Below are 12083 nucleotides of genomic sequence, written 5' to 3'. Positions count from 1 at the left end.
AGGAGCCATGCAAGCAGCAGAGAGGGCCAAGAAGAAACTCAACAAAAAGGAGAAGTTGCAGAAACTGTCCGCTTATCAACTAGACCTTGATTCAGTCAAAGCAGCCAAGGCAGCATACCTCTCCGGAGAACACCTAGAAGAGCATCACACTACAGTCTTCACCGGTAGATTCAAGAGTGAAGAGGGGCATCAGGTGGAGTTGCAACTTTTACCTAAGGAAGTATATGATGTTGTCGAGAAACCAGAGACCAAAGAAGCCAACCGCAGGCTTGGACTCAAAGACTTCTACGAACAGGAGCCTTGTGGAGTGGATTTTCAGAAAGCTTACGAGCTTCTATCCACAATTAAAGAAGATGGAACCGCACAGATATCCGACACTCAAGGAAACAAGGTCGCAGTTGTCATCACTAAAGATATAGTGGCAGAGGCACTCAGACTGCCTATAGAAGGAATGACCATGAGAGCAAGAGATAGGAAAACAGCAGGAGCCTTTACCAAAGAGACAACCGTGGCTACCTTCACAGATTTGATTCACAAACAGGTGGAAGAGCCAGCCAGATTGTACCATCAACACTTCCACTTCTTGGCGAAAAGGCCACCAAGGTACACCACGCCAAATCACACGGTTGCCACCACATTTACCCAAGTTCTAAAGTCAACAACTAGGCAACCAGTGGACCACGTGCAGTATGTCCTGACTACCTTGAAGGGCACCAAGAAAGAAGGCAAAATCAGTTACCTGGGTGCACCAGAAGTCTTGACGAGGATAGCATACCATGCCATTGGCATGGCTGACAATTTATCACCTACTCCTGATCAAAATACATGGATATTGGCAACACAACCCTCTCCAAGAGCTACAAGGTCAGGAAAGAGATCTTATAAATCGATGAAGAATCAACTGATAGCTCGCCGGAAAGGCACAGCAGTGAGAGCTCTGATAACGAGTAAAAGAGAGCTCGTAGAGAAGAAATTAAAAGAAAATATGTGGCCGCCCACCAAGAAGAGCCCGCACAAAAACAAGCTCGCTTTGAAAGAAAGAAACAGGCCTACCACTGTAGTAGACAAGCACAAGGGAAGGACCCAGAGAAATGGGTGCCGAGCGGACTTAAAGGCCTAAGAATGAATCATCACAAAATAAAGGAAGATGAAGACCCCACTGAATCTTTGGAAATAATGTACCAAGAAGCAGAGGCCCTAAAACTGAAGGAAGTCGAAGAAGTGGCTAGAAAATCCAAAGAGGGCGGAGGAACAAAGACAAGCCAAGGAAACAGCTAGAGAAGAAGCACAAGATCAAGGTTACGAGTCTCCCATACCCAATTCACCTCCTACAGAACAACACGACCAGCCCACCACCATCACCTGAGAAAGAGAAAGCCAAAGATTTTGAGTCCACTAAAGAAATAGAATCCTCACAAGAGGATGACCAACACGAGAAGCAAAAAGAGAAAGAAGCGGAGCCAGAACAAGAGAAAGCCGTTGAAGCTACTCAAAAGCTGAAGAGCAAAAGGCAAGAGGCCACTGCTACAATAGAGCAGCAACAACATAAAGAACCTCAGCCAGAAAAGGAAGTGATCCCTACACCTAAAGGGACTACACATTCTGGGGCAGCACCCTCTACTTCCACTCAGCAACAAACCACCGAGGCAACAAGGCCTCAGAATGACAAAGAAAAAGACCAACCATCTACCTCCACACAAGAAGAACCAATAGATACGACGCAACAAAAAGACACCCATGAGGCTGCAGGCACATCCACGCAGCTAGCAAGATAGGAGGATTGGCAGTCAAATGACGAGGTTATACTGCAAGTAAACAAATATGCAAGGCAGATGCAAGACATGATGGAGAGACTCTGTTCAACAGCACTTAGCCGTAGCACAAAGGCCAAAGAGCTTGAGATGGTGATTGACACTCTCCGAGGAGAGTTAGAAGACAGGATGACTGTCATCACTGATCTTCAGGGGCAAGTGCAGGAGATGAAAGCCGAAGCTGAACAGCATCAGCTAACTAGAGATAGATAGCAAAAAGAAATGGAGGAGTTAGGTGATCTGCTCACCAAATTATCCGATGCTTACAAAGCAAAAGACGAGCAGCTAACAGAAGTTAGGAATGAACTTCTTACGATATCCCTGTCAGCTCAAAAAATTCAACTCAATTGGATGTTGCAAATGCCTCTTTACAGTACTCTGAATGGCGAATCAATGATGAGGCAATCTTCTTACGACAAATAAGAGAAAATCTAGCCGTGGCCTCGATGAAAGGGACTGATGAAGTATACAAGGCACTAGAAAAGAAGAACAAGAACCTAGAGTTAGGATTAAAGCTGGAGAAATCACAGCGTAGGGACCTGGCTTTGATGCGGGTCCAGAGAGAAGAAGAGCTCCTGAAAGAAATAACAGAGCTCAAGAGAGTTACATAGCTCCTCAGAGATGGAAAACCGGATACACATGAAGAGGCAGGCACTTTAGAGCCGTCGCAGATAGACATACCCTCGATCTCATTTTCTGAGTTTGAGACACAGTCCACAACAGAGCCGAGTGGTGAAGGGGATTTTCAGATTAACATCACAGATGCAAACACAATGCCTATGGTCCAGCTATCAAAAGCTCAGGAGGACGCACTGAAAGAGAAGATAACCCAAGAGGTGGATGAGCAGTGGAAAGACGCATTGGATTGGGAGTTGATAGTCCTACACTCTGTCAACGTCACTCAACTCACTCCCAAGCAAATCAATGCGCAATGGCATCAACAATCCCTGCCATACCCTCTCATCAAAGTGGAACTACTACAGGTAGAAGAGAGGCTCTACAAAGACATTCAAGAGGATGGCGTAGATAAAGACCACCCAAAGTGGAGGTTAAGTTGGTTGAACAAGAATCCAAGATATCTGATTTTGTTTGCAAGAGCACCTGTAGCCCTGCAAAGAGATCCCACATTTTGTCATGTACCCAAAGTAAGGACATGGCAAGAGCATGAGGCACTGACAAAGAAGCGGCCAACTTGGCTGAACTACCCCAGACTGCCAGCTCCAGTGAGAGCTGGACAAGCAACAGAGGAATACATGGTGAAAACCCTAACGGGCGCCATTTCTTTTTTCAAGAGTCTACAGGATCTCTCCTGCGCAATGATATTTAAAATCTGTAGAATGTTTCTCACATGCATCCAAGTTTTTAATGAGCCGCAGCAAGTAGGAGCCCCATGGATGTCATTTTTAGAAGGTAACAAAGGCTTATGCTATGATCTGAGTGGGAAACCTTTGGAAGAAGTCCTTTGCGGCTTCTATGCCAGATGTATGTTTTTACCATCAAGCAATATGTTGGCATTTGAGTAAACTTTTTACACTGGATTCTTCACTTGGCGAACAAAGATATTTGTGCCAGTGATCATCAACCTCACATCCAGATTTGTAGGCTACTCAGCGGTAGAGCTGAAGAACAGAGTGACCATGCAATTTCTGCAAGTGCCAGATAAGGAAAGAAAAATCGGATACCAGAAGGCACTGGATGCGCTTAAAGACCGCCTCGCCAGCCGTCAACCCGAAGATTATTTCAGCCCATAAAGCTGTGTCAAGGGACGACACAGGCGAGAAGGGTGGGAATGTTAGCAGCAAGCTAACACGGATACCATTTTTCGAAGTTCTCTTTGTAAAACATTTATTATTTTGATAAATCGGATATATTGTAACTCCTATTTTCTCGGATAAACTCTGTAATTAATGAGCCGGGGCTACAAGCTTCCAGATTGTATCAACCAATCATTTCCCACCTTTGGTAGAAATCCAGATTATTAGTTTTGACCACCCAAAAACCTTGGCTAAGGAATAAAAGCCAATTTTTGTAAGTTTTTGGATAAGAAATACATTGTGTGAGCTAACGGCGCTCACTCCTCTCCTTCTCGTGCTTCCTACTCCCTCCTCGGTTGTCACATTGCAATTGCGTTTGTTGCATTGCAACCGCAGGTAAGAGCTCTACGCATTGACATAAGTAGTTCATAGTATTTTGTAGCTTTTGGTGTCGCCGACCCGCGGCCTAATTCATCATAGCTAGGAATTTACACTTTTAAATCAAAAAATAAGCATAGGCGGGGTATTGGGGCATCATTGTTAAGCATTTAGATGCATTCTGGGTCAAAAATGACTAGGTCAAAAATCCATTACTGTTAATAATCGTGAGTTTGGAACTTGACCTAAAGTGGGATTTGAGACCATAAGCATGTGTGCTTAGGTCTTAAAAACTTGTCCTAGAAGTTTCGTTACGTTTGGATGTCATCTGATGGTGTAACGAATGTGATTTGTTTGTCGATGAGCGATTGGCTTTTGGTGATTTCAGTCACTTGAGTGTAGCCTGAGTTAGATGCGAGTTTTTAGTTGTTTTCCGAGAGATTGACAACCTCTTGTAGCCTCTATGTACTAGTCAAGTCAGCATTGTCCCATGGATTGACAAATTAATCGTGGTTCTTGCTAATACTGCAATAAGATAGGATGGTTAGGTTAGACATGCATCCCGCATCATTTAATATGGGGAAGTGCCAGGGGAGAAAAAGCTAGAATATTGGTTAAGTTGGTAGACCGGCCACACTAGGGATCCAAAGAAGGGAAAATAGAGATCCAAATGGGGGATCATCTCCAAAAGAGCAATGTGCAACAATGGGCTTTTAAAGACCCTAAGGTTCAGCCCATTAAGACTTCCAAAATGATAAGGTTCCAAAATTCAAAGGTTGTGTCCAATGGTCAAAGCTTAGTCAAATTGGATGCTTTGTGTATGTACAAAAAGTCTTCAAAGGTTCCTACAGAGGATGGAGGGAGCCGTGGAACTAGGGGATCAGAGAGAAACACACACACACACACACACACACACACACACACACACACACACACACACACACACAAACACACACACACACACACACACACACACACACACACTCACAAGCTTCCTTTACACAAAGGGAATGAGGGACACATGTCATCTCCCTAACCCAGATGCCCATGAGGTGTACTCAATTCCTATTGGATGGCCATGGAGGTGGACCAATGAGAATTAGGCTAGAATAAATATAGTTTACTTCATTTAAAAACACTTCATAAAAGAACCAATAAGAATTAAGCTCTCTAGAAGACTATTGGACAATCTCCCAAGGGGTCCAATGAGCATTCAGTAGCCCAATGGCTTACCTGATTCCTATCGGCCAACAGACAAAGGGGTCCAATGAGAGTCTAGTTGCATTAATTAATTACCTAAATCTCTCACAAAAGGGGAAAGGGGACACATGGCAGAAGGCTATCACTTATGTTGCTTAATATTCATTGGCTAACATGAGAGAGGTCCAATGGGGTGTGAGCATGAGTAAAATGCAAGAGGGATTGACCAAGAGAGAGAGGGGGACTGAATTTGTCAAGCGTTATCACACACACACTCACACAATCTCGTGTGTGGAGCAAGAAGACTCTCTCTCTCCTTCACAAGCTTTAATGGAAAGCTTATCACCTACCCCAAGATTGCAAGAAGGGAGGCCTACACCAACAACTCTTGGCTTTGTGATGCAAATCCAACCAAGAGCCAAGCTTCAGTGCATGCTCATATCCTCTAGCATGCTAATTACTAAGCTATTCTATGCTAATATGAGTGATTATGAGAGGAGATGTACATCTTTCTCGTAAGACTACTCCTTTTTCCTCTCAACCTACTCTCATACCCCGCTGGCTCTCACCATCTTCGAATGTGTGTGAGGTCTTGGGTCTAAGACCATGAGGGAATTGATATTGTGTTTTATAAGGGTTTTGCTTAGTGCTTGAAGCTTCCATCTTCATTGCACTAGCTATTATTGAAGAAACACAAAGAATTGTATTGTAAAATGTCTCTCTTGATGGGAGAATATTATAATACAAAGCCTTTTGGAGGGGGGACCGGCTCCATGTAAATCCGGTCCTCAACTGTTGTCAATAGCTTAATTTCTCTCTCTTTTGAAGTAGTATTGTTGATGCGATCTATCTAGGTGTTATGCTTTTTGTTGCTCTCTCCACCCAAGCACTTTTGTTATGTTTATTAGGAACTTATTCTAATGAAATGCGCACTATGTTCATGTTATTTTTCGCCACACACAAGTTACATTTCACTTCAGACAAGTTACAAGGCCATTAAATGTTACAGAAATAACACCGAGCGGGCTCGATCGGGATCGTATATATATAATTCTACGAGCCCGTCGAGTTTTTTAGTATTCCCCGTGGGCCTGCAAGGAAAATGGAAAAGCCCGATGGGATTCTAGTGGGTTTTGAGGTCGCCCTTAATCGGATTCTTTGTGATCATTTTAAGTGTAATCGTGTAAATGTGTCAATAGACCTTGTGATGACACAATTTTTTTGGTAATTATGTAAATATTAAATCCCTGCTCTTATCCTTGGACAGCTATACATCACAGCCTTTTGCATGGAAATAAAGGTCTTGGATGATGGTTCTGCTTATGCCAAGTAAAGAGCAGAGATGGAAAGCGAGCTGTGCAATTTCTGACTTTGTGTGGGAATTACGAGAGGAACCGCAATAATCTTCATGAGTATCCTCTACCAAAAGCAAACAAAGAGTTCAAAGAGTATAGGGAGACAAGGGGGTTTGGCCATGTGCCATTGTAAAGTACGATTGCAATGGTACGATAAGAAAATGATTATTGCCCGAACCAAAGCAAGAAGAAGCTTTTTCTATAGGAATTCAGGGGATTAACAGTGCATGGGTCAGTATGTTTTATGAAGCTTGAGGATATGAAAAGAAGTGCATGACAATATGTATATAATGTACATAAATACATGAAGAAAAATGGTGTGAATGCATTTCAGGTTTCTTTGAACAAGTTTCTCATGTAGTTACTATGCTTGAGCTTCAGGCTATAATGGACTCTACTATGCAAGATGGAACCCACATTGTGGAAGTATGTTCTATGGAAATGTATGATGTGATTGAGGCTTTTGAAGATCAGAAAGATTTCAATGCTAATGAAGGACCGAAAGTACGTGTGGAGACCAAGTACAAAATTGTGGCAAATAAGTGAGACCAGTGGCCTTACCTTTACCATCAAATTTCAAAAAAAATCTAGAGCAAGCTTCTTTGCAGCCAAATCTCAGGGATCCAAAAAGAGATGGACACAAGTTCACAATGGCCCATCCCTAAAAGAGACAAAAGTTGGTTGTGAGGAGTTTTTAACAGAAGAAGAGAAGAAGAGTTTTAAAGAAATGCTTTCAAGACATGGTAACACTTTTTCTTTCCAACCACATGAGATAGGACGTCTTGATCCTAATGTTGTTGCACCTATGGTGATTTTCAGTATCCCTCAATTACCTTGAAATCTATGTCCAATCCCGGTTCCAAAAGCACATTTGCCAAAGTTAATAGAACTACTCAATGAAAATATTAGCATGGGTATTTTGGAGCCTTCTTGTGTGCCATATTCAAATAGGTGGTTCAGTGTGGCTAAGAAGAATGGAGCTTTGCAGTTCATACAAGCACTGCAACCTGTAAATAAGGTTACCATCAGGAATGTGGGTACATTACCAATAGTGGATGAATTTACAAAGGCATTTGCAAGAAGGTTAATTTACTCAATGGAGGATCTCTATTCAGTGTATGATCAATTTCGGCTAGATGTTGAGAGTAGAGATTTGAAAACTATGAAAACACATTTGGGGCTGGTAAGGATGTATACCTTACCTCAAGGAGCAACAAATTTAGTTGCACATATGATGAATGGGATGAACAAGGTTCTACGTGACTTCATACCTGAGATCACAATGCCATTTCTTGATGATGTTCCCATCAAAGGATGTGAAGACAAACACGAAGATGAAGCTATGGATTCAAGGGGGTACCGCAAGTTTGTATAGTCCATGTCAAAGACTGTGAGAAGATTTTGTCAAGGTTGGAAGAAGTTCATCTTACTGTCTCAAGACAAACATCTGTATTTGGGATTTAAAAAATGATCGTTGTGAAGGTGGTAGCTCGTGTATTCCTTTCAACTGTTTGAAGTTACGACTATGTAATTGGGGGCGATGCTACATGTTTCCGTGAAAGTTTCGAATAAAAGTTGTGCTTCTATGAGAGTTGAAGTTTCTTGGATGAAAGTTTAGTGTTCTTAATTGCTCTTTTTAAAGTAAAATTGGATGTGAATTGGTGATCCTTTTGTCTCATTGAACTCATCTACAAAAATAAGCAATTTGCAAGCACAATAGGGGAGAGGGTTGTGAATGTTTTGTCATACATACGAACGCTCTTAGTTTTTCAGTCATCTTTAAAAAGAGAGTTGCTGATTTTTCATAAATGCTTTTTCTTAAAGTGTTTGTGACTCTCATCACGAACTCTCACAGTAGCAAAAGATTTTGCACCTTCCTAGCTAGACCGCACACATTGTGACAATGCTTTAGGCTAAAGGGACCAATAAAAGAGAAATAAATTGAGAACTTGCTTGGAATCTTGCTTATGTGTCCTTATGTGATTTGCTAAAATGTGCACTATTATTGGGGCTTGACTGTCTCTAATCTCTAAAAATATCTCAAAATTAAATTATCTCAAATAGAGCATTGAGAAAAAATAGAGAGAACATGAACCTTGGCATTATCTAATCCATCTTTGCATGAGGAATCTAATTCAGTCTTTATATTTCAAAATTCAAATTTGGCAAGGTATGCCAATCCCCCCCAAAATTACTACTTTTTTCTTAAGTGCCGTTTTATTGGCCCCTTTACCTAGTCGCGAAAGAGCATAATATGTGGTACACTAGCTACATGTTTTTTGACTTGATAGCTACCACATGGTAGCAAGCTTCTAGCTATTACAGTTGGTAGCTAGTGATACAAAGCAATAGGTAGTAGCTTTAAAATAGAAACGTTGGTCGGGGAGATTTTGTTGACATTACAAGTAGTAAAATTACACTTTGTGTGGTATGCTACTCTCTAACCACAAAAAGGTGGTAGAAATCTATCTCGGACATAGGTATTAACTACCCCTAATCATGCTTCTATGTAGCCTCAATCCTATTTGCAATTTTTAATGATAGTTCAACGTGGATTATTTAAATTAAAATAGATAAGGTTAGTAAAAGACAACAAGTACAACCTACATAACAAGAAGATAATTTTCTTGTAGCTATTTGCAAATGATGCCTTAGGCCTACATCAACGCCCATCACACTTTGTAGTAGCAATTTTGATACCAATTTGATTCCACCTTCTCTATGAAAAAACAATGGGATGGTACATGCCCCCCTTCATTCCTTCATAGCAGCTTCTCTAGTTCATGCACATGTGTCAGCTACCCCACCTAGTTCCCGTCCTCAGCGTTCCCTTGCTAGCCCACACCATTGTTGATTGCCTCCCCTCCACTCTCACCTTTCAGTTCCCACCCCGTAGAGAGTTGGGCTCCTCTTCTGTGATGGATAGATACTTCCCTCCATTGCCGATCATCAATCCCCTATGGCCTTCTATTAGCCCTTTTAGGGCCTAGCCCCATTTTCATTTGCAGTTGTCGATGATGGCCCGACATGGCTAAGGGTTCACAAAAGGGTTAACTTACATAGGGTTCTCAAGTTAGAGTGGATAAGGGCTCACAAAAGACATCAACTTACATAGCAAGAAGATAATGTGCTTGTAGCTATTTGCAAATGATAACTTTAACGTCCATGGCACCTATTAAAATCTTTTGCTACTAATCTTGATACCCACCTTCTCAATAAAACAACAACGGGATGGTACATGTGCCCCCTTCAAACTTCAATACTTTCATAGGCAGCTTCACCAATTCCTTCACACATGCCAACTACCCCACTTAGTTCCGCTCCTTAGCCGCTCCTTAGCGTTCCCTTGCTAGCCTCCACCATTGTTGGCCCTCCCCTCCACTCCCACCTTCAAGTTCCCCACCCCATATAGAGAGACGGGCTCCTTTTTTGTGACGGATTCTCTACATTGCCAGTCATCAGTTCCCCTACAACCGCTTTGGCTATGCCTCCTCCACCTCTTCGACACGCAATGATTGGCTATGATCTTGACTCTTGCCCATCAAATTCGATCGGTGTTAGGTGTCTAGTTCTAGTATATTGCTAGAATGGTAGTTTTCAAAAGGAGGAGAAATGGGTAGGATGCCACCAAAAGGAAAACATGGTGGGAAGGGCCTCTAATGTCATTGTAATACTCGATTGCCACTCGATTGCTACCTGTCACATTGGGTGAACATCAATTCTATTTAAGACTAAGCGTGGGAATCTCTCTCTCTGTCTCTCTCTCTCGCACACACCCCCCGGGTTGAATCTGGTCCACTTGGCAGACGCCCACAGTATGTACCGTGTGCCTTAAGCGCGCTTTGCTCTCCAAGTCATTTCATCAGACTCGCGTCCTACAGCTTCGGCTATGGAACTCTAAGCTTTCCGAACATTGGGCTCCGAGGCAGGCGTAGGTCTCTCTCTCTCTCTCTCTCTCTCTCTCTCTCTCTCTGTGTGTGTGTGTGTGTGTGTGTGTGTGTGTGTGTGAGAGAGAGAGAGAGAGAGAGAGAGAACGGCTGTAGTATGGGTATCCATAGCGTCGGTTAATGAATTATCCACAGTTTGTCTGCACAACGATCAATTATTTATATTCAACTTCAACTCTGTACCACCATGCATGAGTATGTGTTTGCGCGTTTACAATAAGTATAGGGTGATTTTTGTGCACAATAAGATCTTATTAAGCTTCATGATTTCCTGCTCATTTTAAGGCGGTGAGTGCACATACATACATATATAAGTACACATCCATATGTAAACACACATATATCTATGTATAAGTAAGTACGCAATATACATATACTTGTCGTTTGGCAAACGGTTTTTGTTCCCTTGTTGGCTTGCCGGCGTATACATACATATACATATACATATACATAAAGGGTTTTTAATTGAGAAAGTGAAATTTTCATACACATGGGTTAGTTTTTTTTTGCAAAAATGTATACATAATACGTATATTATTTAAAAATATATAGATAAAAAATTATTTAAATATTTATTTTTCGTACGTGTTATATGCAATTTTTACATAATGGACTCCTCGGGCTTAATTGCATATACATACATATACATATACATAAATTTACTCAAGGTTGTGCACCAATTGTTTGATGTCATTTCACATCATCTTTTCTGACTTCAAAATTGGTGGGCTCTCTAGTTTATGTGTTGTAAGCAATAATTGGCGCGGTCTTCTTTCTTGGACACACTCATTGCGACGCCGACAACTGGAAGAGCTTTTTCAACTACATGATCGCAAAACAGTAGAACCCGATGACAGAGCTCAATGGTTACTATGACAAAGGTTTTGATAGCAATATGGAGGATATTCACCTCCTTGAGCCGAGTTTAGCAGCTTTTAAATATAGACAATTGTATCTCCATTCATACAAGTTCTCTACAAAGAGATGCTTTAAAGAGAAGGTGATGGACTCTCTCATTAAATTTGAGATGGCAACAAGAGCTGAATTGGCATTGAAGTTGAAGCCTATGCTTCTTAAGGAGAAGGTGATGAATTCTCTCACTATATGTGGGATGGCAACATGGGCAGAAGTGGCATTAAAGCTGAAGCCTAAGCTTCTTACAATATTGAAACGGAGATTCGAGTTTATGCATCACCTATCGTCCAATGTTCTTGTCAATCTTCACATGTTGAAGTGTCTCCATGTGTGCTTTAAGCACTGTATGTGTGATTCTTGGTGTATGTGGAAAGCATTTACCAATGTACAAGTGTTCCAAGCTCTTTCACAGTGTACAAAGACTAGGCACATATGAGAAAACGTATGCTTTCGATCGATAAGTGTGAAACAAAGCAATTTTGTGCTTTGTTTTTGTAATAATGTGCGTCATGCGGTGTATATATTGCTTTGCATGACCTTTGTGGGAACCTAAGATTGTTACATACAATAACATAATTTAAGTCTGCCTTGTGTCTTCTTAATCCATTAGTTAAGAGCTTAATGTTAAGTGTGCTGGATGGCCAATGCTCTGAAGGAATCCTAAGCCCAAAAATCAACAATTAAGAGTCATTTTTTTTTAAAAAAAATTCATAAAGGGAGCGA

At 41.5% G+C, this 12083-nt stretch overlaps 1 long non-coding RNA gene across 1 annotated transcript; it reads left to right on the top strand.

The window, feature by feature from the left end:
* The first annotated feature begins 10263 nt into the window (after positions 1-10263).
* On the top strand, positions 10264-11764 carry LOC147455472 (uncharacterized). The gene is made up of 2 exons (XR_015188484.1): positions 10264-10433; positions 11183-11764. It is a non-coding gene; the product is annotated as an uncharacterized LOC147455472 (long non-coding RNA).
* The last annotated feature ends 319 nt before the right edge of the window (positions 11765-12083 follow it).

This window comes from Adiantum capillus-veneris, chromosome 6, assembly GCF_014529385.1.
Source record: "Adiantum capillus-veneris isolate H3 chromosome 6, ASM1452938v2, whole genome shotgun sequence".
NCBI classification, from domain to species: Eukaryota; Viridiplantae; Streptophyta; class Polypodiopsida; order Polypodiales; family Pteridaceae; genus Adiantum; species Adiantum capillus-veneris.
This window is presented reverse-complemented; position numbering and strand designations above follow the sequence as displayed.